Below are 18973 nucleotides of genomic sequence, written 5' to 3' on the forward strand. Positions count from 1 at the left end.
TTTTCTGATGGAGGCTTGCTCTGTTGTCCAGTCTGGAGTGCAGTGGTACGATCTCGGCTCACTGCATCTTCTGCCTCCCGGGTTCAAGGGATTCTCCTGCCTCAGCCTCCGGAGTGGCTAGGACTACAGGCACCCGCCACCAAGCCCGTCAGCCAGCTTCTTGCTGCCATCTCTTCTTGCACAATCACATTCCCCTCTCTTTTGCTTTCTCTCTCTCTCTCTCTCGTGTCCTCTCTTCCCCCACAGAAGACCCCAGTCACCACTGATCATCCCAGCTGTTGCAGGAGTATCCAAAGGTGACCCTGAGTTCTGAAGCGAAATGGGATTAATAAGGATCAAGAGTGCTCAGCCTCAAAATCCCTTGAGAAATCACAGAAATTCCCTTTAGTACCACCGCCCCAGGCTCTGGGGGCCCCCATGACCTCCTCAGGCACAGTCTACTTTCTCTAAGCACGGCCAACAAGCCTGAATCACATCACGATTGTTTTTCTGTAGAGTTTAAATATTAGGTTTGAGCCAGTATCACACTATTAGTCTGCAGGGCAGAGAGTGAGAGAAAGAGGGTATCAGAGCTCTGTGATGGACTGAACAGGCTTTTGTGGGCTAGCCTGGGAACCAGCTTCTTTTACAAACATTGTTTCTGTGGAAGAGGCATTCTGGGTCCCAGAAACCTTGTTACCCACTGTCTAGGTGGACATGACTTATGAATTGAGCTTCCTGTAATCTCAAAATATCTTTGGCATTGGAGAGGTGGGCTGCTTGGAGGAAAAGAAAGGCTCTTTTTGCCCTCAGTCTTTCTCACCTAAGCTCTAAGTATATTAAAAGGCCCATCCCAACCTCTCCATCCCATAGTGCACATTTTTTTTTGAGACAGGGTCTTCCTCTGTCACCCAGGCTGGAGTGCAGTGGAGTGATCACAGCTCACTGAAGCCTGGACCTCCTGGCTCATGCAATCCTCCCACCTCAGCCTCTTGATGCAGGACTATAGGCACATGACACCATGCCCGGCTAATTTTTTGTAGATCCAGGGTCTCACTATGTTGCCCAGGGTGGTCTCAAACTCCCAAAGTGCTGGGATTACAGGTGTGAGCCACTGCACCCGGACCCATAATGCACGTTTTTTTCATAACGTGCTTTTTAATGCCAGTAAATTATCCATAGTTGAAGGGGAATGATGGAAGGAGGTAGCTGGATATATTGGAGAGAAGAAAAACGAGAGAACTCTTGCTGTGATCTGCTGAGGCTGCCATAATGAAATCCCACCGACTGGGTGGCTTAAACAACAGTCCGAGATCAAGGTGTTGGCTGGATTGGTTTCTTCTGAGGTCTCTCTCCTTGGACTGTAGATGTCTGTCTTCTCCCTGTGTCCCCACATGGACTTCCTTCTATAGGTCTGTGTCTAAATTTCCTCTTCCTATGAGGACAGCAGTCATATGGGATTAGGGCCTACCCTAATGACTCATGTTCCTTTAATTACAACTTTAAAGACTCTATCTCCAAGTATAGCCACATTCCAAGGTACTAGGTATTGAGATTTCAACATATGAATTTTGGGGGACAGAATTCAGCCTGTGCCAGGAGCCATTTCCCATTAGGAATTTCTATGTGCCTTGCAGGGGATGCTTTAGCTAGAAGTGAGACGGCCCTCACACAGCATCAAGCATAATGGAAGGTTTAATGACCACCTGCTACTCCCCACTTTTGTAGCCAATTCTTTGAGATCCCAGAGCAATGAAGTATAGACAGAGCCAGGTTCAGCACATGACATCTGTAGAAATTTGATTGACACCAAGATGCTGCTGGCATCTTCGGATCAGGCCAGAGGTGCTGCAAATTGAAGGCAGAGGAATTTCCTAAGCATCTAAAGTTTCAGTTGAGGATTCTGTAAGTCAAAAAACCCTTCCCTGCACTGCAGTGTTTCTCAATCCCTTATCGCCACACAGCCAGGATGAGTGGCAGGTGCTTTAGAAAGAGGGGCAGGCGGAGCAAGCCCTCCAGTGCTACTTCCATGCCTGAGTTGAAGATGCTGGTCCTTTTGAGTCTCACCTAATAGTTTCATCTCCCTCTGATGTCTGGCCCGTGTGTCCTGAAACATTTTGGGGTGTGTCTGGGGTAAGGATATTGCTGGCATCATTTCATATCCATAGATCATAAGAAAACCAAAATGACAAAAATGACAGGTGCATGTCACCTGTGGTGCATGTCACCAAAAAAACCAAAATGACAGATGCTTGTCACCTGTGGGGAAGGTGAGACTGCTAAGTCAATAGAAGGCAAGTTATGTCCAGAAAGCAGTTATGCTTCTTTTATTTGATCAGATGATACAGGGCAACCAAGCACTTGATCCTGGGAAATAAGTGAGGAAGTGAAGAGAACAAGGTCGATTTCACTCCAGTCCTTCGCTGCTTAAGAGGAGAGCCCACTGTAGCTCCTCTCAACAGGAAGAGCTCAATCTTTGGGGCCTGGCACACCTGAATCCATCTTGGTGGTGTGACTTAATATCTTGTAAGCCTCAGTTTTTACATCTGTAAAGTGGGGCTGATACCCAAATGATATAATTTATAAAAGTGTTGAGCCCAGTGCCTAGCCTATAATAGGTACCTAGTACACATCAGCTTCTTCCATGTTCTTCCCCTCCCAGTCTGTGTCTCTGGGTCTTTCCACTTTGCCTGGGCAAAGTGACTGTCACGTTTGCCTCTTCTCTTCAGCATTGGTCATGTAATAAGACATAAGAAGCCTGGCATATGCATTATAAAGAGAGTTTCTCAATTTTCCTGTCTATAAATGGATGGGTTAGATGTGGTGATATCTGAGTTGCTTCCCATCTCTGACATTTGTGAATGTTATACTCTACTGGGGCTGTGGGATCTTAGCTATAAATGCATGGGTTAGATGTGGTGATATCTGAGTTGCTTCCCATCTCTGACATTTGTGAATGTTACACTCTACTGGGGTTGTGGGACCTTGGCCTTGGAAATTCATAGGTCAGTCAGGACCCCAGCTCATCCTGATGGTCAAAGGCTGGTCTGGATCCCTGAGAAATAGTTATGGGACACACAGACCTCTCCCTATCCCCCACTACAAGAGGAGGGCGGGTGGTGCTGGGCTGGTGACAGAGCTAAAGGGTGCTGCTATAATTAAACACCATGTCGTACATCAATTACACACTGACACTTCTCTACAGTGAGGCTGACATTCATTTCTTATAAGAATGCTTTGTCAAAATAATTTTTTTATTAAAAAAAGAAAGATTCTTGCCAAAGCAGCAGAGCCATATTTTCCAGGGCTCTCCAAGGGAGAACTGGCTCAGAGCAAACTCAGAGCAGGGGTATCTGCTTATTGACACTTTAGAGTTCTGGGCCTTGGGTAGGCATGAGCTCTGAGAGGTTACTGGCTCCACATCTGGTGCCCCTAGTTCAAGACCCCAGCCCCCTCTGTAGGATGGAAGTGAAGATGCTTAGAGCTTGGAGCTCTGGTCCAACCCAGAGGGGGAAGTGACTTAACCAAGGTTTCAGTGCCTTCTGGAAGGGCAGGGCTGGAGCCTGTCTCATTCATGAGTAAGCACTGTGAAATGGAAAGGACAATGGGCCCATTGGTGTCCTTCTGTCAGACTCAGCTTCTTATTTGAAAAGTTAGAATAATTATGCCTAATCTAGGGGTTATCATGGGAACTAGATTAGAGGGTTTATGGAAAGGTACCTGGCTCAGTGAATACGTGGATGTAATTCTGGAAGGCATAGGAAACCCAAGGGTCTATATATGAGGAGGGATCTTCTACCCAAACAGCTCCCAGGAAGTTCCACCACACTCCTTCCTAGGGAAGGACTGGGGAAGGAGGAGCAACCCATCAGGTAGTCTTGGGCTCCAGCATCTTTTTGTGAGTAGGATGTGCTCTTGAACACTGCACCACACTGACTCCCTAGAAGGATTGTGAGCTTTTTAAATGAGAACCCAAACTTTCCTGGGCCTTTGAACAGTGAGAAGACACCATCTCAAAATAATGCTCTAAGTTTGAGGCAAGGTGAGAACTTGAATCCAGGTCTCTGGTAACTCAGATCAATGACCGTCTTCCAGGCTCATGGGAACTGTCCCTGGTGCTGACCCCAGAATCACACTGTAGCTTGACTTGGCCTCTCATCTGGCTTGGGTTTCTGCCCTAAAAGGCCCTCTTTTGGCAGAGGCAGACAAAGCCCCCAGAGAATAAGAGACTTGTCCAAGGCCACGTAGCACACCCCTGTGGCACTAGAGTACCTCATCACTTACTTTGAGCCCATGGACTCTACATTTCCAGATTGACATTTGAGACCAGGCTTTAAGCTTATCTTCATCACTGACTGACAAAGTCATAGAAGGAAATATCTTACGAGTGTGTGGTGCTTGCTAACTTTTGAAGTGCTCTCATTTTGAATTTTCAAAATAGCCCTTTTGAACAAGACAGATAGGCTGGGAAACAAGGTAAGACAGAGGAGATTCAGAGAGGCTAAGTGGTTTTCTTAAATCCACCCAGCTAGTGAGTGGAAGAATCAGGACTGGAATCTGGTTCTTCCATCGTCTTATCCTGATGTCTTCTGCACGATCCCCGTGTGACTTGTTTGGCCAAGTTTAGCCCTGGAAGAAATCTTTCTGGGTCCACCTGAGCCTGTGCTCCCACCCCAATCCTCAGCCTGCTTCCTAGCACCCGTTGGGGGTTCTGGCACACCTGTCCTGGGGCAGATGCCTTCTTTACAGCCATGCCAGGAGGGGAATGGAGGCAGGCCACTCACAGTCTATTTTCACCTTACACTTCTCCTGGATGGTATCCGCCTCAGGGATATTGGCAAGAAATTGTATGTAAACTGGATAGGAGCCCACAATCTGGAACAAAAAACCCTTCAAAGACTGGAGAATAGGTATAAAGGAAAGTAGATTGGGGTTGAGAGGAAGGAGGCTGTGAAGGTAAGCAGAAATCAACGAAAGAAGAGCACCCCATTCCCCACACCTCATTACAGTATGGTGTCCACATTCACTAGACAGCATAATGACCACAACACCCCTTCACAGTGTATGTGGACCCTCTTTGGGCTGGTAGATTATGGAGATATCTACAAGGTATTTGTAACATGTAGACTGACTCAATCATGAGCCGAAGCCAGGGTACAAAGATGTCTCTGCTTCTATCTTAATTTTTTTTAGGTGGAGTCTCACGCTGTCACCCAGGCTGGAGTGCAGTGGTGCAATCTCAGCTCACTGTAACTCTGCCTCCCAGGTTCAACCTATTCTACTGCATCAGACTCCCAAATAGTTGGGATTACAGGCATGCACCACCACACTTGGCTAATTTTTGTATTTTTGGTAGAGACCAGATTTCACTATGCTGGCCTGGCTGGTCTTGAACTCCTGACTTCAAGTGACCACCTGCCTCGACCCCCAAAGTGCTGAGATTACAGAGGTAAGCCACCACGTCCAGCATCTCTGCTTCTAATACTCAGCTTTTCTCCTCCATTGATGAACATCGCTTCCCAAGAAGAGATCAGTGGAAATTTCCTGTAGCCACTGTGTTTATGAGTGGTGCATGCATGTGATTGGACACACATTGGCCCACTTTTTCTCTCTTTCTTTTATCTTTCCTGTCATTTTTCTTTTACTCATACCATCCCATCTCTTCATCCAAGCAGAGGTAGGTGAAGACCAGGGGAGAGAGTGGGGGCTGGAGAGGGAGCTGGGTGTGGGGAATTTTAGCGTGACCTTCTCCAGTCATGCGATGAAAGAAAGAGCTGCCTCTCTCCTCCTTGCCCCTCACCCCACCCTTTATCTGTAATAAGCTCCCTCTCCTCGGATTGCCACGGAGGAGGAGAAGGTGGAAAATTATTCCTGTTCTGCTCCTAGAAAACTTTAAAATGCTATCGCCATGGAGACTGCTCTCGAGCAGTCTTGGAGCATGCTTGTGGGAGAGGGCGAGGCAAGGTGGGGGAGGATGAGGAGGATGGTGGATGAGACGCTCACAGGGGTCTCCCCACCACCCCAGCTCTGTTAGTTCTTCCTGTTTATGTGATGTACGATAGAACCAGGCTATCTCCCTCTGGGGTGAACGGACGCAGAAACTATTCCTGGTTCTGGGGTCACTGCGATCTGTTTTTCCTCTACAACAAGCCCACCCTGACTGAGTTCTGATTGTGTGTGTGTGTGTCTGTGTGTGTGTGTGTAGGCTTTGTGTGTATGTGTGGCAGGGGAGAAAGGGCACAGAGGTAAAATCACCTTTGCCATCAAAGGAATTTGCAAGCTAAAGGGTGGAGAAAGAACTGCCACCTCTTTAGAACTTACTATATGCCACCTACTTTACATATATTTCCTTTAATATCCTTACCTCACTTCTGTCAGAAAAGCAATTAAATGCCCATTTTACAGAGAAGAAAACTAAGGTTCAGGGAAGCCAAGTGACTTGACCAGCAACACATTGCCAGTCAGTGGTGGAGCTGGAACTTTAACACTGGACGCTCTGACTCCAAATGATGCCCAGGTACCATTTCTTCCGTGTCTATCCTGTGTCAGGTGCTGAGCTAGACACTATATTTATCATTCTTGCAGCTTTGTGAGCAGAGCTTTTATCCCCAGGTTGGAAAGGCGGAAACTGAGACTCACTGTGGTTAAAGAATTTTCCCAGGATCACACGGATAAGAGGTGACAGAGCCAGGACATATGGACATATGTATTTTTTGGAAATGCGGTCTTTCTCTGTTGCCCAGACTGGAGTGCAGTGGTGTGATCATGGCTCACTGAAGCCTCCACCTCTCAGGCTTGAGCAGTCCTCCTGCATCAGCCTCCCGTGTAGCTGGGACCTTTTTGTTTGTTTGTTTGTTTTGTAGAGATGGGGTCTCCCTATATTCCCCAGGCTGGTCTCGAACTGCTGGACTCAAATGATTCTTCTGCCTCAGCCTCCCAAAGGCAGAAAATTACAAGATCCCGAAGGCTGGGATTATAAGCCTAAGCCACCGCATTTGGCCCAGGATGGAAAGTTAAACAGCAGAGCTGGAATTTGAATCTAGGTGCATCTGATGCTGAAGCTGGTGCCTTTTTCTGCCATGCCTTGCAGGCAGAGAGTATGCAAGAGAATGAAGGGGGTGGGGAATGCATAGTGTGGGCTGAGGCCAGCTGCTCTCACATCAGGGTCCAGAATGAACACTGAGTCACAATACGGGCACCTCTTACAGATTTTCTCTAAGGCCCATACAGCCCTGGAGAGTTTGGCTCAGAAGTGGCAGGTAAGCAGAAGGCTCCATGATGCACCTGGTAGATAACTCATCCTTGTGGTTTGGAGGATAAGAGGAGCTCCTACCTGGACCATGAGGCAGGAGAGTGGATGAGTGGGAGGCAGTGGTGAACAGAAGGAGGACCGTAGAGGATAAAACTCGAAACTTAATTGGAATGTACTTCCTTTCCCACAGGGAAACTGGAAGGAAATACCATATTAATCAGAATAATGGGCAAGGCTATGCTGCAGTAATAAACATCCCCAAATATCAGTGGCTTAATACGCTGAGGTTTATTTCCCATTCATGTTATATCCTGTCAGTTAGCCTTTGCCAAGTAGCAAACCACTTGAAACTTAGTGGCTCAAAACAAAAAACATTTAATATTTTTTCTGATTCTGTGGGTTGACTGGGTGGTTATTTTGGCCTGTGTTAGTTCAGATGGGGCTAGAAGATCTAAGGTGGCCTCACTCACGTGTCTGGGATTTTAGGTCGGACAGTTGGGGGCTTGCTCACTCCATGTGGTCTTCCTCCAGGAGGCTAGCTGAAGCTTTTCCACAACAGTAGCAGAAAGGTTCCTTCCCAGCCACAAAACAGGGGAAGCGCCAATATGCAAGCACTTCACAAGCCTCTGCTTGCATTATATGTAAAAATATGCCATTGGCCGAAGCAAATCACATGGCTGAGGAGGTTCAAGGTTTGTAGGAATGGACTTCCTCTCTGGATGGGAGGAGTAGCAAAGCCACCTCCCAAAGGGGAGAGAACAGAGGGAGGGGAAGAATTATTGCGGCCGTCTTTACAAACTGCCTCGTGCCTTGCCATCCGGGGCCGGTGGAGAGATCTGCCCCCTGTCTTCCTCATTTCAGGATCCAGGCTGATTGTGACTCCACCTTATTGCTGCTATGATTGCTGAAGCAGGAAGAAGATAATGTGGTGAATTACATGTGACCCCCTAAAGCCTCCATCAAGGAGAGAAACATCATTTTTTTGTTTCATTGCATTGGCCAAAGCAAATCATGGCCACGTCTAGTTTCAAGAAGATGGGGAAGTAGGATTCTACCATGTGACTGGAAAGAGAACCACAAACATTTGGAGAATGGCATTAATGACTACTACCAGCACCATTTATGGAGTGCTGACTAGATGCTGGGCAATTTAAAAATGTTCTCATTGCATCTTTATGGGGTAGGGATTATTATCTCTGTTTTGCAGCTAATGAAACAGAGCGGTTGAGGAACTCACCCAAGGTTATGCACCCAATAGGAGGCAGAGCTAGGACTGGGACCCAATTAGTTTGACTCCACAGGTGATGTCCTTTCTAGAGCCTCATGTTTGTTCCCTACCTCCTCAGAGAGAGCACAGATGGCATGCTTCACAGATGACTCAGGCTTCCTGCAAGGAGGTAATGAAGGGACTTTTACATCATTTGTTTACTCAGTCATTCATTCATTTGGTTGACAGTTATTTAAATGCCACCATGGACAAGAGGAGCAGGGAGTAAGACAGACTCGGACCCTGTCCTCATGGCTGAAGATTGGGAGCGCTCATCTTCTATCCCAGAGGTCAAGGATTTCCTAAATGTTCAGCTTTAGAAAGTGGGGAGTTTCCAAGGTTAAGGAGGCTCACAGGTTCCCTACTCTAACAGGGGGTCCCCACAGATCAGAGGAACTGTGGAACACTGCCCCAGCATCAGGGCTTCTCAGAAAGCCTGGGAGCTGGCAGTCTCCCCGGTGTATTTTGTAGGAGCTGCATAAATGCTCAGTGATGAGCAGTTAATGAGTAATGCATCCCACGTGCTGGACAGAACCTCTCCTGGCATTCCTGAATTCAGAGAAATTGCTGGGCTCACACGTGAAACAGAGGGTTCCAGGAGCCCACACAGGTGAGCTTCCTGGGCATCTTAAAGCTTGGGAGGGAGGTTACAGTCTTGCTAAGTCACCTGTGACCCTGACAGTCCCCACCTACGCCACCCTAGATGTACAGTGGGACCCTTTGGGATCATGTGGCCCAGGCTTTTCCCTCTTCCCCCACCATTCTTCAGAGCCCAAAGCTCATTTATTGCATGTCTGTTACACAGTCCTCCAGCTCCCCTGGAACCCTTCCAGGGATGAGGAGCTCACTACCTCCAGAATCCGTCTGTTCTAAGGTCCTTTCTGATTGCTTGGCTACTTTGCCCAAAAGCCCACACAACCCACCAGCCACGTGGAGCCAGCACATGCCAAGACGCCATGCATCCTGGGTGCAATGACACCCTCGTGGCGGTTGGGCTGCGGGGTGGGGAGGGGGTGTTATGTGAGCACGCAAAGCTCCAGGCAGACGGGCCTGGCTCTGCCGGGCTGTCAGAGATGCTGAAGCCTCAACTCTCTCTGGCTCCCAACAAGTACAACTATTTATAAAAGATGAGGTTTGCCAGGGAACAGGGAGAGGATGAGACATCTGCTCCCTCTGCTGGGGTGGCTAGTACTCACCATAGGCCTCCCAGCCTCAACTCCCTGATTGGAGGAGCCTCCAAAGGCCCTAGCCCCATAGCCCCAGTGAGCCCCACCGGCAACAAATCTCTCTGCCCTGCCCCCACCCCAAATGGACATCTCAGGGATGGGGTGGGCAGGATGTTCTTCTCAGAATGGCAGCCCCCTATCGCTACTCCCATCTCAATCCAGCTCTGGGGAGGAGAGGGAAGCTCCTCTCAGAGGGGACGAAGCTGTGCTGCCCTCTGAGCATGCACTGGAATCTGCTTGTCTCGTAGAGAGCTGGCCCCTGGCCACCTAGACTTACCTCCCCTCCAAGACTGGGAGTGTCTTGAGGACAGGGACCACGAATGGTTTTCAAGGTTCAGGCGGAGCAGGTTCTTGCAGCAGCCAGTGCAGCACAATGGGGATGGAGCTGGTTTGGGAGCGTTTGGGAGCAGGCACAGAGACCTAAGTTCAAATCCTGACGCTGTGATCTTCTCTGAGTCTCAAATTTCTCACTTCTTGATTGGGTATGAAAGGAATCTCTGCCTTTCAGGGTTGTAACAATATTTCATATTAGTTGTTTTTATGCCTCCACTGTTTCATGAATGAGTTCTGGGCTGTGTAGTGAAATGGAGGGAGTGCTAATTACAAGGCAGAAGACCTGAGTTCTGCCACTGCCAGTACAAAGTGCTGTGATCTTAGGAACTAGATTCCTCCTTTCTAAGCCTCAGTTTCATCATCTGCAAGATGGGTGTAACAATGACAATGACATCTGCCCTGCCCCACCCCCACCCCCAGGTGTGTTGTGAGCCGGGATGGGGGATGTAGGGGAAGGACAAACTGTGTTGAGTTGAGTGTTGGTTCTAGTGACAACCATGCCGTGGGTGACCAGACAGTGGGAGAGTGGAGGGAGTCAAAATAAACAGACCTCGAAAAACAAATATCTCCATGATTCATTCAGTGTTCCCCTAACAATGGGGGGCTGGCTGTCTTTGGAGCAAACAGTGCCACCCATATTAATTTGTTTTCTTATCTGTAAAATGGGAATAACAATATATCCTTCAGGAGACACTAAGAGGATAGCAAATTCCCTGAGCACCTTGCAGACCGAGAGGACGGCTGTGTGCCTGCCCCGGATGGCGGGGGAGATGCTTCCCTGAGAATAACCGAATGGCAGGGGTACAATGATAGGAACTGGTTATGAACACCAACTGCATGATCTGCCGGGGCACCGACTACATTCTTTCTAATACAGAAAGCCACCAATGAGGATATTAATGCCTTATTTTATAGATGGAGAAACTGAGGCGCAGGGAGTTATGTAAAGTCACAGGTTTGACAAATGGTACAGCCAGGGATGAAACGCCATCTCCCTGGCACTAGGGCCTGACTTCTGAGGTCACATCATGCTTTACCCACAGAAAATTTCCAGGACCCCTCTAATGAAGGTCATCAGGGAGGGTCCAAGAGAGATTGGGCCATTGTCTGTAGGACAGGCCAACAGCTTCCCAGGCTGAGGTTGCCCAAGCCCCTTTGGGCAAACCCAGAGAGATCTTCTTCAGAGGCAGCGAGGCCCAGGGTGTGGCTGGCAGGGCTCATGCGGTGTAATGGGTTGAATTGTGTCTCCCAAAAGGTACATCCAAGGCCTAGGCCCCAGAACCTGTGAATGAGACCCTATTTGGAAGTGGGGTCTTTGCAGATGTGAGTGAGTTAAGATCTTGAGATGAGAGCAACCAGATGAGTGCCCTTGTAAGAGAAAGAAGAGGGAGATTTCAGACAGACCCAGAGGAAAAGGCCACGTGGAGACAGGGCAGAGACTGGGGTGATGAAAGGCAGAGACTGGGGTGCCACAGCAAAGGAACACCAAAGGCCACTAGGAGCTACAGGAGGCCAGGAAGGACTCTCGCCTCGAGCCTCCAGAGGCAGTGCAGTCCTACCGACGCTTTGATTTTGGACTTTTGGCCTCCAGAACTGTGGGAGATTACATTTGTGTTGTTTTAAGTCCATTCGGTTTTTGGTGATTTGTTATGGAGGGCCCTGGTGGTGGGATGAGATGCCTGGCCAGGCCCCTAAATGTCATAGCGGGCCTCTTATTGATTACACTGATTCTTCCTTGACAACCTCTGCTTTAGGTCTCCCACTAGGGAAGGTGAATTACCAATATTTTCTATTCCATTTCCAGGTGCACCAACTCTCTCTTTGACTTTGGACAGAAAAATTTTCTTTTTCCTTTAGGGATCCACTTTTCCCACTTGTAAATGGGAGGGTTGCTCCCTTATGCAGGAGCTAGAGTAGAAAGGGGTGTAGTGGAGTAGGAGGGGGTCCCTCCAAGCATCTTGATCCTTTTGCAGTTCCTGAGGTGGACTGAGGTGGAATATTCTTGGCAGGAAAAGCTGGCTCCTGAGATTTCAGGAAAATAAGAGCTTTTCTGGGAGAAAAGAAGGGTGTGATGTGCTTTAATGCCTAAAAAGGCTTTGCTAAGGAGCAGATTGTTTCAGGGAGGATGGAAAGAGAAGAGATGCTTCTGGAGGGGATGGGTGGGACCCTGATAGGTGTCATGGAGGACTGCATGGGGCAGAGCTCTAGCCAGAATCTGGTGTTGAGAGATCCTGGCTGATGGGGAATTCCTCATCCCTATCCCTGAAGAGTGAGCTTGGGCTTCACCTCTTGGGATGGCTTTACACAAAATCCTCCTTGGAGACAGGAGGAGAGACCGTGCACTGCTCCCAATCCCCATATGAATCATGAATTAAGGGTGTGTCCGTTTGAGTTGGACCTTGAAGGATGTGGCAGGGATTTTTCTGTAAAAGGTATTCCTGGAGAATCAAAGACCCCATCCTGGGTAGAGTTGAGAATTATGTGGCCGCCCAGTGGGAGGTAAGATGAGAGGGGCAGGAGATGTGGATGGAATGAGAACTCACATTTTCTGCACGCTACTGAGATGCTAGGCCCTGTGCTGGCCTTCATAGGTTTCATTTCATTGTATCCTCAACACAATCTTACAAGGTAGGGGTTACAGTGTCCACTTTACAGAGGAGAAAATAAAGGTTCAAAAAAGTTGAGTAAATTTCCCAGAAGCATAGAGTATGTTGGGGGAGCTGCCTGACCTTTATGGAGCCAATTTTTGGAGGGTCTTAATAGCCTTAAGAGATGTTTAAACTGGAGGACACAGGTAATTGGGAGCCATGGCAGGTGTTTGAGCCAGAGCATGGCACAATGAAAAGGATGCCACCAGAGACCTGGCAACTGAGGGGGAGACTAATAGGAAAATAGTAATACAAAATAGTAACCATGATAATAAGAATGAAAGACTCAGGAGTACCTCGGCTGCCTTAGCATTCTTTCTAACACAGGGCACCTGGAGGTGAGGCTGGAACAAAGGCATGCCGGGGATGGAGAGAGGCCTGGGAGGCAAGGGCAGGTGAATCAGAGGGAGAGGGTATGAGGGAGCGGAAGAGAGGGGGCTGATGGGATCTGGTGGCTCAGGGTGGAGAGAAGACAGGAAGATAGGGCTTTAGGGGGGACTTTGGGCTTTTCTTCTGACACCCAGCCAGGGCCAGAAAGGCAGCTGTGCCAGGCCAAGAGTCAGGTGTGGCTTGACCACTAGCCAGCTGTGTAATCTCGGGTGAATCACTTCACTTCTCTGAACCTCCGTCTGCTCATCTTTCATATCCAGAGAATATATTCTTCCCACCTCGATCCCTGCCGGAAAAAAGTTGATTGTGTTCCATTTTCCCTCCTGTTGGCCCTGAGGTACCACTTGGAGGGCAATGGCCAACCAGGGAAGAAACTTCCGTCTCTCTAACTCCTTCTGGGGCAGGGATGGGGAGCAGCTTTCCTTTGAAAGGGTCATTTGAAGTGGCCATGTGAACCGAAGGCAAGGATGCAACAGCTGGAAAAGGGCAAAGAAAGGCATTCCTGGAAGTGAGCACAGCCTGGGGAAAGGCACAGAGGCAAGCCTGTGCTTCGCTCCTGAGAACTTTGTTGCTGTCTGGTTAATGTTGGGGCTCCCTGGTCAGTTACTGGACAATCTCCAAGCACCGCCTGCACTCCAGTACTTACAGGACACTTGCAGGTGGGGTCTGTACCCATTTCTCAGTTGCGATAAGTTGAGGCAGGAAGAACATTGCTGCTAAGAAGGGTGAAAGAGCAGGGTGCAGAGGCCTTGTCAGTGCTGCCGGCAGTAACGAAGCTGTCAGGGAGCAGGCTGTGGGGGAGGGTTTGACAGCAGTCACATTATTTTTGCTCCCAAATTGAAATTAAAGATCATTTCAACTCCAGATGCTGGAAGTGCCTGGGTTCATTACTTCTTGGGATTTTGTCCATGCTCTCGTTCTAGATTCAATTAACGCAATTTAGAGTAATTAATTAAATTTGTTATTTGATTAATAAAGATAGAAATTTGGCTAAGTTGCTGTGAAGGAGGAAGCCACGTTGGAATTTGCTAGCAGAGGACTTGGAAGGACTCCCTTCTGCCTCCTCTTTGGCCTCCTCCTCCTGCTATTTACCCACTGTGCCCCCTCCCCTTTCAACTAGGGCTAGGAATCAGAGCTTCAAGGTCAGGGTTTGAAGTGTGTGGATTGGGAGGCTGGGTGCTAGAGCAGTGCGATCCGCAGCTGGAAAGACAGGAGATGAATAAGGAGTGGTGACAGCATTGCTCATCTGGAGGGGCAGGGTCCTGAGTGGGCCAGAGGGCTCTGGGCAGGCTAGGAATACGGTGTACATGCACAGAAGCTGGGGGGCTGGAGAAGTGGCAAGACACCAAAGATCAAGCTGCAGGGGCAGGGGATAGGGGAAACAGCAGTGAGAAGGGGAGTGAGATGTCTGGCCAAGGCCAAGTGGAGCTGTCCAGAAGAAACTGGATAGAGGTAGCAGGTGCCGACATTGGCAGTGGGTAGGTCAACCAGAGTGGGAGGGTCAAGCCAGACACCAGCATGGAAACTCAGTGTGGGTCAAGGTTTAAAACTCAGAGGGTTTCTAAGTATGACACACATCCCAGACACTCCAGAAAATTTACATCAGTAAACATGATGACATTTGAAAAATCTGCATGTAAATAAACACCATAAACAGAATCAAAAGATAAATGAAGTACTGAGAAAAAGACTTAAAGCTCATATCACAGACAAAAGCTAGATTCCTTCATATGTAAAGAGCTCTTCCAAATCAATAAGAAAAAGAAAAACAACCTAGAAGAAAGGTCAGAAAATGGACAGTTTGTAGGAAAGGAACTACAAATGCCTCTTAAGCATGTACAACTAAAGTTGCTCATTCTCTTCCATAATGAAAGAAATGAAAACGAAGAGTAGCCAATCATTTCATTTTTATCCATCAGACTGAGCAAGTTTCAAACATACACTGGCTTTAAATTGGTGTGGAAAATAGCAATCTCAAATAATGCTATTACTACCTCTGTGGAGGCCAGGTTAACATTATCTATCAAAATTATAAATTAATGTATTATTTGACCTAGAGATTCAGCTTCTTGGAGTTTATCCTACAGATAGTTTGTAATAGTTTGATAGGGAAACAACAGAAGAGCCCAGGCATAATTGGCAAAGAAATGATGGTGTGGCTAGGTGTGGTGGCTCATGCCTATAATACCAACATTTTGGGAGGCTGAGGTGGGCAGATCATCTGAGGTCAGGAGTTTGAGACCAGCCTGGCCAACACGGTGAAACCCCATCTCTACTAAAAATACAAAAATTAGCTGGGCGTGGTGGTGTCTGCTTGTAATCCCAGCTACTCAGGAGGCTGAGGCAGGAGACTTGCTTGAACCCAGGAAGTGGAGGTTGCGGTGAGCCAAAATCATGCCACTGTACTCCAGCCTGGGCAACAGAGTGAGACACCATCTCAAAAAAAAAAAAAAAATTAAAGAAAAGAAAAGAAATGATGGTGTACCTAGGCAATGGAATATTATACAGCCACTAAAAGAAAGAAGCTCCCCGTGTCCTAGGGGAGGACTGCTGAGACAGCCTCTTGGGTAGACAAAGAGCAAGGTGCAGAACAATGTGCAAGATAGAAAAGCCTACGTAAATACGTATGCATGTTTTCCTATAAAAGTGTAGAGAATCCTTAGATTGCTAGATTGCTAGGGTCTGGGAGCAATGGTTGCCTCTGGGGAGGGGAAGTCAATGACTGGGAGAGGGGGACATACTCTTCCCTGTACACATCTTTCTGTCTTTTGAGCTTTGTACCAAGTGTTTCCTATTCAAAAGAATAAATAAAATTACAATGAAAGAAAACACCCCAGGCAGGCACCAACATGTAACGATGTGACAAAGTCAGGGTCAGAGGTACAGGGAGAGGTCAAGATCAAGACGATCTTCAGGGCCAAGGGAAAAGGGAGGAGGCTTACCGAGCCTGCCCCTGGGAAGACGTGAGGATCAGATCCTTTTGGAAGCCTCCTCAGGCAAGGTGTCCATGCGTGCTGTCTCGTTTCATCCTGAAGCAGCTCCAGGAGGAAGGTACACTCATCCCTGCTTTACAGAGGAGGAAACTGAGGCTCAAGGTGGGGCTCAGAAATGGGGCTGCAGTGCCTCATCATTATTTCAACTGCTCTCGCCTGCTGGCCTGGGGGATGAGGCTGGGACTGAGTCTGGGCTTGGCCTGTCTCTACTGGGCCTGGCTGGCTGCCCTGCCCATTGGCAGCTTGGAGCATGGGTGCTGAGCTGGGCATCTGGTGGGCTGGCTGGAGCTGGAAGACCCTGGGAAAGATGATGTGAGTGAGGAGTTTGGTTCTTAATTTGGAGAGAGTTTGGAGACAGGGTGGCAGATACCTCAGGGCGGGTGATATCCGAGGACAGTTCCAAAGAGGGGCTCTGTGCTGGACTGAGCCCTTGACTCTCCTCCACTGGCGAGCAGATGGCCGAGTGGGCCTTGGAAGGACAGGGCACTGTGACTGAAGTTAGAATACATGCAACACCCTGCAAGGCATAAGGGGGAACACACTTTCCAGCACGCTGAGTTAAAAGAGGTGAGTCAGCTCTGGTAACCATTGTGAACTTGGATTATGTCTAGGTTGTAAAACATTTCAATCTTTCTCCTACGGCTGGGACGGGGTGAGGGAGCTCTCTTCAGGGCTGTGGTGAAGCCATTGGTGACTCCAATGGTGACAAGGGCAGCTGCTGATATGATTGGCGGGACCCCCAAAGGCTTTAAAATCTCTGCTGTCTCTCACAAGGCTACACCTAGGACTTTAAATTCTCTGGAGCACAGATACTGTCTAGGAGCCTCCTGGGGGAGGCCCAGCCTCCTAACGTGGTTCAGCAGCATCGCTTCCCTCAAAACAGGGGAAGTGTTAGCTAATGAGGGGGCTGAGAGGCGTTTCCCTGATTCAGCTCCACCCAGGGTCAGGTCAGAGTGGAGAGAGATGGGGTGCAGGGGGTCGGGGTGAGCTTTGATAGCATGAAGGAGTAGAAAGAACCTGAGTGGGGAGACTGGCTTCTAGGGCCAGCATCGCATTCGCTGGCTGTTAGACTCTGGGCAAGGCAAAGGCTTTGATTTTCTTATCTGTAAAATCAGACCATTTGGACCAGATGGTTTCTAATGGGCCCTTTGAGCTCTAAGAAATGGAGTTTATGGGGTTTCGTCCAGGGCTGGAGGACCACTGGGTCTGGAGGAGCCAGATGGACAATGGGGTCATGGCGTCCCTGCATCCCCTCCATGTATACAGCGTTTGCAGTTTACAAGAAGCTCTCACTGTATTTTCTCACTTAGGCCTTGCAGCAACCCATGAGATCTATGATGACCGCCCCCATTTGCCAGATGAAAAGCTGAGGATTGGAGCTGTGAAGGAACCTGTCCAGCATGGTAGGGAGGGGATGTGGGTGTCAAATCCTGGTCAGAATGGCTTTAAGGCATTTTTTTTTTTTGCCTTGGGCCACAGCTGCCTCTTCCTCGTTTATGTTATGGTTTTGGTGGAGGTAGAAGGACTCTATCCCTTGAAGTGCCTCCTCTGGGAAGTAGACCTCGTTCCTAGGTCCTTACTTGATAGCTACTCAATCAGGCCAGGGCCTCAACTGGACCCTCAAATGGCTATTTCCACCTCATGGGACTCCACATGGCTATGTGGCATTCTCTCTCCACTGCCTTGCAATTAAACATGGGAGGCCTTGGCGGTTGACTGGCCTCCGCTACTCCCAGCCCATCCTCTCCTTCCTGGGGATCTCATGGGACCTCAGGTCTCCTATGCTAGTGTGGTCATGACTAGCTCCCCCCATGCCCTCGTCTCTCACTCCAGGCTGGGCAAAAGGGCACAAGTGTGTCTGGGATGCCATTTCTCCCTGCTCATAGCCGTCCTGGTTCATGCTGTGACCTCAGCTGCCATCTTTCCCATTATCTGCTGTATCCAGGACAACCAACAGTTCCTATTATGCAGAGAAGGGAGGGTGAGGGGTGGGCAGGGGCAGGTCCACTGTTCAGACTCCCTGGTGAGGGTGCCACCTGTTCTGTCTGAGAAACTCATGGCGGGAGGGAGCAGCTTGGGCCCTTCATGAGACATAAGGAGGATTGCGGGGGACCTCGGAGGTTGGAGAAGAAGCTGATTTGTAAACCAGCGTCCTGGGCTCTGGCTGTTCCAGCCTTCATGCAGTGGCGGGAACAGCAGGAAGGTGGAATTAAAGGAACTGGGCTGGATGCCCTCTACCAGCTCTGACCAGCTGTGTGACCTAAGGTAGGTCCCTTGACACCTCTGAGTTTCTGTGCAGAGATGATTGACTCCCAGACTCACTAGGGACCTGCAGTGAAAATAAATGGACTCTGTAAACACTAAAGCTTTAGTGCTAAGAGCTCCCATTCTTAGCTGCACAGAAAGGTTGGGTTTGAATTCCTGCCCTGCTGTGTGACCTTGGACAAATGACTTCACCTCTGTCAGGTGCTTTTGCTGTGCAGCAAACACCTCATAACTCATTGGCTTCATGCAACAAACATTCATGCAGCTTGTGATTTGGGAATGAGCAATTTCCATTGGGATCGGCTGAGCTGTCCTGGTTTGGGCAAGGCTTGAATGATCTTGGCTGGGCTCACTCATGTGTCTGCCGTTAGCTGGTGGATCCCTGGAAATGACTGATTAATTTGGCTTCATCTGGGATGACGAACTATGGGGCCTCTCTCCATGAACCTGGGCTTGATCACAGAGCGGTAAAAGGGCTTCAGAGGCAGTGAGAGAGAAGCCCCAGTGCTCAAGCCCTTCTTGAGCCTCTGCAGGCATTATGCTTGCTTCTTTCTTTTTTAGTTTTATTTTTTGAGGCAGGGTCTCTCTCTGTCACCCAGGCTGGAGTATAGTGGCATGAT

General features: G+C 48.8%; 1 long non-coding RNA gene across 3 annotated transcripts in view; it reads left to right on the forward strand.

Annotated features, from left to right (window-relative positions):
• The first annotated feature begins 5629 nt into the window (after nt 1-5629).
• Nucleotides 5630-18973, forward strand: part of LOC108304890 — a 72886-nt gene continuing 59542 nt past the window's right edge. For all 3 annotated transcript variants that reach the window (XR_005200395.1, XR_005200396.1, XR_001825453.2), the window contains exons 1-2: nt 5630-5656; nt 17399-17491. This is a non-coding gene — a long non-coding RNA (uncharacterized LOC108304890). The remainder of the gene's footprint in view (nt 5657-17398; nt 17492-18973) is intronic.

This window comes from Cebus imitator, unplaced genomic scaffold (genome assembly GCF_001604975.1).
Source record: "Cebus imitator isolate Cc_AM_T3 unplaced genomic scaffold, Cebus_imitator-1.0 Scaffold58, whole genome shotgun sequence".
In the NCBI taxonomy this organism is placed as follows: Eukaryota; Metazoa; Chordata; class Mammalia; order Primates; family Cebidae; genus Cebus; species Cebus imitator.